We start from the raw sequence: 10,411 nt of genomic DNA, 5'->3' as shown, positions 1-10,411 counted from the left end.
GGGAGAGCTGGGTCAAATGGTGGTTCCATTACAAGTTTTCTGAGGTATCTCCATACTGCTTTCCATAGTGCTTGCACCAATTTGCAATCCCACCAGCAATGTATGAGTGTACCTTTGTCCCCACATCCTTGCCAACACTTATTGTTGCTTGAATTTTTGATAATTGCCATTCTGACTGTCGTGAGATGAAATCTTAGAGTAGTTTTGATTTGGATTTCTCCAACTGATAGAGATGATGAACACTTTTTCGTATGTTTGTTGATCAATTGTATTATTTCTTCTGTGAAGTGTTTGTTCAGTTCCTTAGACCATTTATTAGGCACAGGGTCTCTGTTATAGTGTCTATGTCTTTGATTCACTTTTTAAAAATTAAATTATTTATTTATTCTAATTTGTTATATATGATGGCAGAATGCAATTCGTTTCATATTACACATATAGAGCACAATTTTTCAAGTCACTGATTGTACACAAAGTATTTTCACACCATGCACTTAGGGTAATGATGTCTAACTCATTTCATCATCATCCCCACCCCTTTGCCCTCTCTCTTCTTCTCCTTCCCCTTTGCCCTATCTAAAGTTCCTCCATTCCTCTCATGCTCCCCCTCCATCGCCATTATGAGTCAACATCCTCATATTAAAGAAAACATTCGGTCCTTGGTTTTTTGGGACAGGCTTACTTCACTTAGCATTATATTCTCCAACTCTATCCATTTACTGACAATGCCATGATATTATTCTCTTTTAATGCTGAGTAATGTTCCATTGTGTATAAATACCAAAGTTTCCCTATCCATTCATTTACTGATGGGCATCTGGGTTGGTTCCACAATTTAGCTATTGTGAATTGTGCTACTATAAACATTGATATGGCTGTGTCCCTGTAGTATGCTGTTTTTAAGCCTTTTAGGTATAAACCAAGGAGTGGGAGAGATGGGTCAAATGATGGTTCCATTCCAAGTTTTCCAAGGAATCTCCATACTGCTTTCCAGATTGGCTTCACCAATTTGCAGTTCCACCAGCAATATATGAGTGTGCCTTTTCTCCCACATCCTCACCAACACTTATTGTTGTTTGTGTTCTTGATAGCTGCCATTCTGACTGGAGTGAGATGAAATCTTACAGTAGTTTTAATTTGCATTTCTCTAATTGCTAGAGATGTTGATCATTTTTTCATATATTTGTTGATTGATTATATATCTTCTTCTGAGAAGTGTTGTTCAGTTCCGTGGCCCATTTATGATTGGGTTAATTGGTTTTTGTGGTGTTAAAGTTTTTGTGTGCTTTATATATCCTGGAGATTAGTGTTCTATCTGATGTGTTTGTGGTAAAGATTTTCTCCCATTCTGTAGGCTCTCTATTCACTTTAATGATTGTTTCTTTTGCTAAAAAGAAGTTTTTAGTTTGAATCCATCCCATTTATTGATTCTTGGTTTTAATTTTTGCTCTACAAGAGTCGTATTAAGAAAGTCGGGGCCTAATTCGACATGATGGAGATTTGGGCCAACTTTTTCTTCCATAAGGCGCAAGTCTCTGGCTTAATTCCTAGGTCCTTGATCCACTTGAATTGAGTTTTGTGCATGGAGAGAGATTGAGGTTTAATTTCATTTTGTTATATGTGGATTCCCAGTTTTCCCAGCACCATTTGTTGAATAGGCTATCTTTTCTCCAATGTCTGTTTTTTGTGTCTTTGTCTGGTATGAGATAACTGTCTCTGTGTCTCCTCTTTGTACCATTGGTCTACATGTCTATTTTGGTACCAATTCCATGCCGTTTTTTTTTTTAAACTATTGCTCTGTAGCATATTTAAGTTCTGTATTGTGATGCCTCCTGCTTCACTCTTCTTCCTGAAGAGTGCTTTGGCTATTCTGGGTCTCTTATTTTTCCAGATGAATCTAATTATTGCTTTTTTTAGTTTTATGAAGAATGTCATTGAAATTTTAATAGGCATTACATTAAATCTGTATAATGGTTTTGGTAGTAGGGCCATTTTGACTGTATTAATTCTGCTTATCCCAGAGCATATGAGATCTTTCCATCTTCTAAGATCTCCAATTTCTTTCTTTAGAGTTCTGTAGTTTTCACTGTAGAGGTCTTTCACCTTTTTTTTTTTTGTACCAGGATACCCAGGGATGCTTAATCACTGAGATACATCCCAAGCCCCCCCCCCCTTTTTTTGGTATTTTATTTATTTATTTTAATTACTTACACATGACAGTAAAATAATCTTGACACATCATACATTTGAATCAGATGGGGTATAATTTCTCGTTTTTCTGAGTGTACAGGTTGCAGAATCACATTGGTCATACAGTCACGTATATACATACAGTAATAATAATGTCTATTTTATTCTGCTGTCCTTCTCTTCCCCTCTTCCCCTCCCCTCCCCTCCCATCACTTCTCTCTACCCAATCTAATGTGACACTCTTCTTATTTTTGTTCCCTCACTTCATCATACATGTATTCTGTATAACGATGAGGGTCTCCTTCCATCTTCCGTGCAATTCCCCTTCTCTCTCCCATTCCCTCCCACCTCTCTTCCCTATTTAGTGGTAATCTTCTTCTCATGCTCTTTCTCCCTACCCCATTTTGAGTCACTCCCCTTATATCAGAGAAGACATTCGGCATTTGTTTTTAGGGATCAGCTAACTTCACTTAGCATAATCTGCTCTAATGCCATCCATTTCCCTGCAAATGCCATGATCTTGTTATTTTTTATCCCAAGCCCTTTTTAAAATATTTTATTTACAGATAGGGTCCCACTGAGTTGCAAGTGCCTCTCTAAGTTGCTGAGGCTGGCTTTGAACTCACGATCCTCCTATCTCAGCCTCCCTAGTGCTGGGATTATAGGCATATGACACTGCACCCAGCGAAGTCTTTCACCTCTTCTTAGATTGATTCCCAAGTATTTTTTTTTTTGAGGCTATTGTAAATGGGGTTTTCCAAATTTCTCTCACAGTGGATTTATAGCTTATGTATAGAAATGCATTTGATTTATGAGTATTGATTTTTTATCCTGCTACTTTGCTGAATTCATTTATTAGTTCTAGAAGTTTTCTGGTGGAATTTTTGGATCTTCTAAATATAGAATCATGTCATCAACAAATAGTGATAGTTTGAGTTCTTCTTTTCCTTTGTGTGTCCCTTTAATTTCTTTCTTTTGTCTGATGCTTTCACTAGAGTTTCAAAGATTATGTTGAATAGAAGTGGTGAAAGAGGGCATCCCTGTCTTGTTCCAGTTTTCAGAGGGAATGTTTTCAAATTTTCTCCATTTAGAATGATGTTGGCCTTGGGTTTAGCATAGATAGCTTTTACAGTATTGAGGTATGTTTCTACTATCTCTAGTTTTTCTCCTGTTTTGAAAATGAAGAGGTGCTGTGTTTTGTCAAATGCTTTTTCTGTGTCTATTGACATAAGCATATGATTCTAAGTCTATCAATGTGATGTATTACATTTATTGATTTCCATATGTTGAATTTACCTTGCATCCCTGGGTTGAGCCCCATTTGATCATGGTACACTATCTTTTAAAAATGTTTTTGTATGCAATTTGCCAGAATTTTATTGAAAAATTTTGTGTCTATGTTCATCTGCCATATTGGTCTGAAGTTTTCTTTCCTTGGTGTGACTTTGTCTGGTTTTTAGTATCAGGGTGATACTAGCCTCATAGAATGAGTTTGGAAGTATTCCCCCCTTTTTTATTTCATGGAATAATTTGTATTAATTCTTCTTTGAACATCTTGTAGAATTCTGCTGAGAATTTGTCTAGTCCTGGGGTTTTCTTGGTTGGGCTTTTCTTGCTTTTGATAGCATCTTCTATTTCCTTGCTTAAAATTGATGTTTAAATTGTGTATGTCCTCCTGATTCAGTTTGAGCTGATCATATGCCTCTACTATGCTGAAATTTGCCATTTTACTGGAGTATAAATTTTACTGGAGCTTTTCTGTGTTACTGGAGTATAAATTTTCAAAATAGCTTCTAATTATATTCTGTATTTCAGTAGTATCTGTAGTGATATTTCTTTTTTCATCATGAATTTTAGTAATCTGAGTTTTCGCTCTCCTTCTTTTTGTTAGAGTGGCTAAGGGTTTATCAATTTTATTTATTTTTTCAAAGAACCAGTTTTTTGTTTTGTCAATTTTTTCAAATGTATCTTTTGTTTGAATTTTATTGATTTCAGACCTGATTTTAATTATTTCCTGTCCTCTACTACTTTGGTGCTGATTTGCTCTTCTTTTTTTAGGGCTTTGAGATGTACTGTCAGGTTGTTTATTTGTTGAATCTTTATTCTTTTAATGAATGAGCTCAATGCAATGACCTTTCCTTTTAGCACTGCCTTTATGCTACCCCAGAGACTTTGGTATGTTTTATCGGAGCTCTCATTTACCTCCAAGAATTTTTTTTATCTCCTCCCTGATATCTTCTTTATCCATACATCATTCAATAGTGTATTGTTTTGTCTTCAGGTTTAGGAGTAGCTTCTATTTTTTATTTTATCATTGATTTCTAATTTCATTCCATTATGATCTGATAGAATGTAAGGTAGTATCTCTATTTGTTTGTATTTGCTTAGACTTGTTTTGTGGCATAACATATGGTCTATTTTAGAGACATCTATTTGCTGCTGAGAAGAAAGTGTATTTGGGCGTTAATGGATGAAATATTCTACATATGCCTGTTAAGTCTAATTATTAATTGTATTATTTACTTCTATAGGTTCTTTGTCTAGTTTTTGTTTGAAAGATCTATCTAGGGGTGAGAGAGGTGTGTTAAAGTTACCTAGTATTATTGTGTTGTGGTGTACTTGATTCTTGAAATTGAGAAGGGTTTTTTTGATATATATGGATGCTCCATTGTTTGGGGCATAGATACTTACAATTGTTATGTCTTGTTGATGAATGATAGCAATATTAAATGACCTTCTTTACCCCTTCTGACTAACCTTGTTTTGAAGTCTGCTTTATCTGATATGAGGATGGAAACCCCTGCTTATTTATGTGGTCCATGTGAGTGATATGTTTTTTTACCCATCTTTTCACCTTCAGTCTGTGGCTGTCTTTCCCAATGAGATGAGTCTCTTAAAGGCAACATTATTGTTGACAGACACTTAGATTGTTTTCATGTTTTCATTACAACCAACAATGCTCATGTGAACATTCTTTCACAAGTGTTGTGAAGTGAGAATATTTTTGTAGGGAATATCTTTTTAGGAGTGTAATTGCTGGAACAGTATGAATGCATTGATTTTATTGCATAATGTCATAGTGTTTTTTCCATGGTGTTTTACCAATTTGCACTCCCATTGATCATGTAAACATTTTCACTTGCTCCACAACCACATTATACTTAGAAATTCACTTTTTAACTCTTGTTTTTCTGGTGTCTAAGTGTAGTATGCCCCTGAGTTCTTGTGATTTTTTTTTAGTCATTTATGTTTCCATTTCTATCACTTTTCAGGATCTTTGCCCTTTTTCTACTGGCTTATTTGTATTTTTATCATTAATGTGGATGGATTTTTTTTTTGGTTTTAATTATGTGCTGTTTTTCAATATACCATTTGCCAGTACTTTGTGATACAAATCTTTTATTTCAATTTATGATTCACCTATCACTTTTAAATGGATTCTTGAGAACTCCTAGACATTACTCGGCTCCCATACAGGTCACTCAGCTGCTATCTACTCTCTGCACAAGGCGATCATCAGGCTCCCCCCAGCCCACCCCACACCCTGCTGCTGGAAGCAGACTGCCTCCATCTTGGCTCACCTTCCTTACCATATTTGGTGGGGGCAGCTCCCAGATTGGAACTCAAGCTTGCCAGGTGCCAGGTTTCCAACTACCCTCTTTCCCCAGTGGTGGTAACCCAGCACAGTAGCTTCCCAAGAAAACAGCTCTCAGTGGGATGGGTGTGCAGTGTGACTAGAGTGCCACCCAAGGGAGCCCCAGGGAGAGAGGTCCCTCAATTGGGAACTGCTAAGGGAGAGGGAAACAGCAAAAGTTGGAGACTAACAGAGAGACCAGGAACTGGGAAATCTTCAAGCAAGATAGGGAGATAGGACCATGAGCTCAAGTCATATGAGCAGACTCAAAGAGACTCTTGAGATGTAGTCTCCCTGCAGGGACTAGCAGGTGCCATTCCTCACTTCCAGGTGCCCTGCACCAGGACCAGTCTTCCTACTCTGGTTACCTTTACCATCCTGAGGGTAGAGATACCAGCTAACAACAGACAACCCCACCTATTGGATGAAAAGGGAAGCTGGAAAGACACAAATCTCTTCTGAAACTAGCAACAATCCTGGTTTATTCCTTCAATAATTTTTTTTCTCTTTTTTTCTAAATACATATGTGTGTTTATTTTATGTACTCTACTGTCTTCCCACGTACTTGTCTACCCCAAACTACTTCTTGTCTATTCTCTTGCTACTAACCCTCTTCATAAGATTTCTCTTTCACACTTCCTAAGATATATTATCTCTATATTCTCACATCCTATCTCCTCAGCATATCATCCTATGCTTTATTCCCAGTTTATTGTCCACCATCAGAAACTGTAAACCCTTTTACAAACCTACTGATTATATTATAGACAATAACTGAATCCAACATTTCTGTACATTATGACCAAACTGTAAACGTCTTATTAGGAACAAATTGTTCATTGATAGTATTATTTATATTGGGATCTGTTAACATTGTCTTCCCCACAAAAAAGGGGTTTTGAAACCCTACAGGAGCACTACAAACCTATAGGGTAAAACAATAACACACATGACCCACAGAGCTAGAAGGGAAGACACATGAGCAACATGAAAAGACAAGGGAAGAAAGTGCCCCAAACAAATCAACATACCACATCATTAGAATCCATGCAACCCCAGCAGAAGAAAATACAGAGAAGGAGTTCAGGATGTACATGATTAAAATGTTCTGTGAACTGAAATAAAATATAAGAGAGCAAATAAAGGCAGCAAAAGATAATTTTGACAATGAGCTACATAAACAAATACAGGAAGCAAAAGATCACCTCAACAGGGAGATAGAGGTTCTAAACAAACAAATAAACAAACAAAAAACAAAACAAAACAAAACCCCAGAAATCCTTGAAATGAAAGAAACAATAAAAAAATTAAAAGTTCAATTGAAAACATCACCAATAGAGTAGACCACTTGGAAGATAGAACATCAGACAATGAAGATAAAATTTACAATCTTGAAAAGAATGTAGACCACACAGTAAAAATGGTAAGAAACCATGAGCAGAACACTGAAGAAATATGGGATAGTATAAAAAGACCAAATTTAAGAGTTATTGGGATAGAGGAAGGCATAGAGTTCCCAACCAAAGGAATGAACAATCTATTCAATGAAATAGTATCAGAAAACTTTCCAAACATGAAGAATGAATTGGAAAACCAAATTCAAGAAGGCTACAGGATGCTGAATGTACAAAATCACAATAGATCCACACCAAGGCAAATTATAATAAAAATGCCCAACATATAGAATAAGGAGATAATATTAAAAGCCATGAGAGAAAGGAGTCAGATTACATATAGAGGGAAACCAATTAGGATAACCACAGATTTTTCAACACAGATCCTGAAAGCTAGAAGATTCTAGAATGTCGCGACCCCCTCGCCAGCAAGGAAGACACGACACAGGATTCTTCTTTCAGCGGTTTATTCAGGCCTTAACTCTAGTCTTCTCTCAAGCGCGCTCTCTCCACGCACCCACACACAGCCTAATAAAGCTTACTCAAGTCCAATCAAAAGCTGCCACATGGGGTTTTCTCATAGGGTATTGAGGGACAGCACACCAACTTTCCCTAATAAGGAGTTGTTTACCAAGATCCACAATGGAGACCAGCGCCATCTTCTAATGGCGGCAATGGTCTACAACACGGCTCACCACAGTTCCCCCTTATCTCTTAAAAAACAATGCAGGCAAAAGTAGAGGTCCTATCCCACTGTGCAAACATGGCTGCAATGTATGGCTCAGTCCCAAGGAGGCGCCTTCCCTAGATCTGACACCATATCAGCCGACGCCTTTTTTCGTGGGATGGGGCGTGGACGTCAAACCCGTATGCAATAGGACATGCTTCCCTTGAGGTCCGGAGATCGGATCACTCAAGTGCAGTGCCTTGCCTCGCATCCTGCATCGTGCTGACGGCGAAAAAGAAAGGGGGATTTTACAAGTAGCCGGTCAGTAACTATGAGGTTGGAAGTGGCAACACCATCTCTCAGCCCCTGAGAAAACGAAGGGTCCAAAGCATAAAGTGCAGCACCAGCATGGAAGCCCGCCTGCGTGCAATGGCAACAAGGCCTGCAGAGTGCATGGGCCTTCCATAACTGGGAAGGCAGGAAGAGGAGGGCATGCCAATCCCAGTGCAATGTCAAAGATAACTTGGGGTGCAATGGCCAAAACCCAGGAAATTATTGCTTAAGTTGCGCAAGCCAAACTTGTGGAGAAATACCATTCTCTAGGGCTGCAAAAGCCTGGACAATCATAGCCTTTTCTTGGCTATGACGAGCTCTTAGGCGACAGAAAAGCCACAGACAAAGGACAACCCCAAAACAACACATTGCTCCAAAAATGCCTACTCCCACCCATTCCTTAAAGAAAGAAAAAGCAGAAGACAGCCAATTCGTAAATTGGCCCAATGTCACAGGGTCCACACGAGTGTTGTTCAACATGGCAATTTGTGTCAGTTGGGTCTGGATCAACTTCTCTGCTTCCATGGACCAGTTTCTGGCCAGGTACTGTCCGATGATTTGAGAGGTATTTCTGGAATCATTAAATCTGAGAGATGTTATACATAGATGTGCACGATGATCAACACAACCCAAATGTACTAGGTCTGACAATTCCTCAATCTGAGCTTGGAGGAGATCCACCCATTGATTAACGGCCAACATTCCTGATAAAATATGTTGATTGATTTTACTTTGAGACTCTAAAATGCTGGAAGTTTGTTGGATGACCTGATTAACCGTGGCCGCAGTCTGCACTTGACTAGCCATGGCCACTCCGGCAGTGACCGCTGCAGCAGCAGACACTGCGACCGCTGTCACAATAGCTGCCGTGATTCCAAAATCCCTACGGCTCCTGAGCACCTCAATAATAGGGAAGGAGTCCAGATCCGCAGTAACCGGAATCGGGACGAAAGTCGGGACCTTCATAACAACTGCCGTGCTCCAGGATCCATTCCAACACTCAGACAAGACACATGTACAATTAGAACAGTCAATCATATCCGATCCTGTAGTATTGGTATCATTGATCAAAAGGAACAGAAACGGAGAATGAAGACAGACTGCTGCAGGGGGCAGTGTAGCATTGGACACCTGAGAATTGTATGAAATGTTTTTAAGCCTCCTACCATTATCAGTGTCCTGTACAGAGCCAGACACATTAAACAGCCAACTCTGGACTCCTCTCAATTGAGCCAGAGCAGAGACATCGGCTGTGGCCCCCTTTAACATAAATGCTCTCCAATCCAGATACTTTCCTAGAGAAACACAGGCGCACACCAGGCTCGCCCAATCAGACGGAGTCATACAAAAGTGAGAAAGGCCCTCCACCTGGGTAAGTGTAAATGCAGCATCCACACCATAGGTTTGGACTGATTCAGCCAATGTCTTGACAATTTTAAAGTCAAGGGGTTCATGATATCGCCCCCGATTGGCATCTTGAAACACAGGGAATGCTAGACCCATGTCCGAATGAACCTTTCTCCAAGTTTGTGCATGAAACGTCCTATTGAGTCCTGGGTTAGGATAGGGTGGAGGATCAGGCGGAATCTCCACAGCATCCTCCCCCTCTTCCTCATATCCCACATCTGTCTCTGGGTACTTATGTTCTGTGTAGACAGCCTTACGGGGATCACTTCGCCCTTTAGTTTCACCTTTCCCCCTTTTCTCTCTAGCTTGCCGTGATAGCAATTCCAATACTTCCTCATTGTCTGAACTACTGTCTTCCTCAAAGGCTTTCAATTCAGTCAAATCTGGATAAAGTCTAGTTTTTGGCTGACTTGAACGTTTATCATCTCTATCACTTCCCCCACTCTTAATACTTTCAGCTCACTCGGACCTCTCCTCATGCAATTGTTCAAGAACCTCCTGTCCTTTGGTTAGGGCGTCCTGACATCTACTGTCAGACAAACAACCCTTTACTAACTTCCATAAAGGAATCATCCCACCTTCGAGGGTCCCTTGTTCGTGTGCAAAATCTAAATCCTTACCTAGTTTTTCCCAGCTGGGGGTTGTGAGACTGCCCGAGTAAGCAAACCACGGGGCCGCTAGATCTACTTGTTTTAAGAACATCTGCAAAGTACTCTGTTTAACTTTTAAACCTTTAGATCGTAGCAGTCCATCCAGGGCTAACAGAATAGGGCTAGAAGCAGAGGC

This window comes from Marmota monax, unplaced genomic scaffold, assembly GCF_021218885.2.
Source record: "Marmota monax isolate L192 unplaced genomic scaffold, Marmota_monax_Labrador192_F-V1.1 WCK01_AAM20220418_F8-fsc00139, whole genome shotgun sequence".
Taxonomy (NCBI): domain Eukaryota; kingdom Metazoa; phylum Chordata; class Mammalia; order Rodentia; family Sciuridae; genus Marmota; species Marmota monax.
This window is presented reverse-complemented; position numbering follows the sequence as displayed.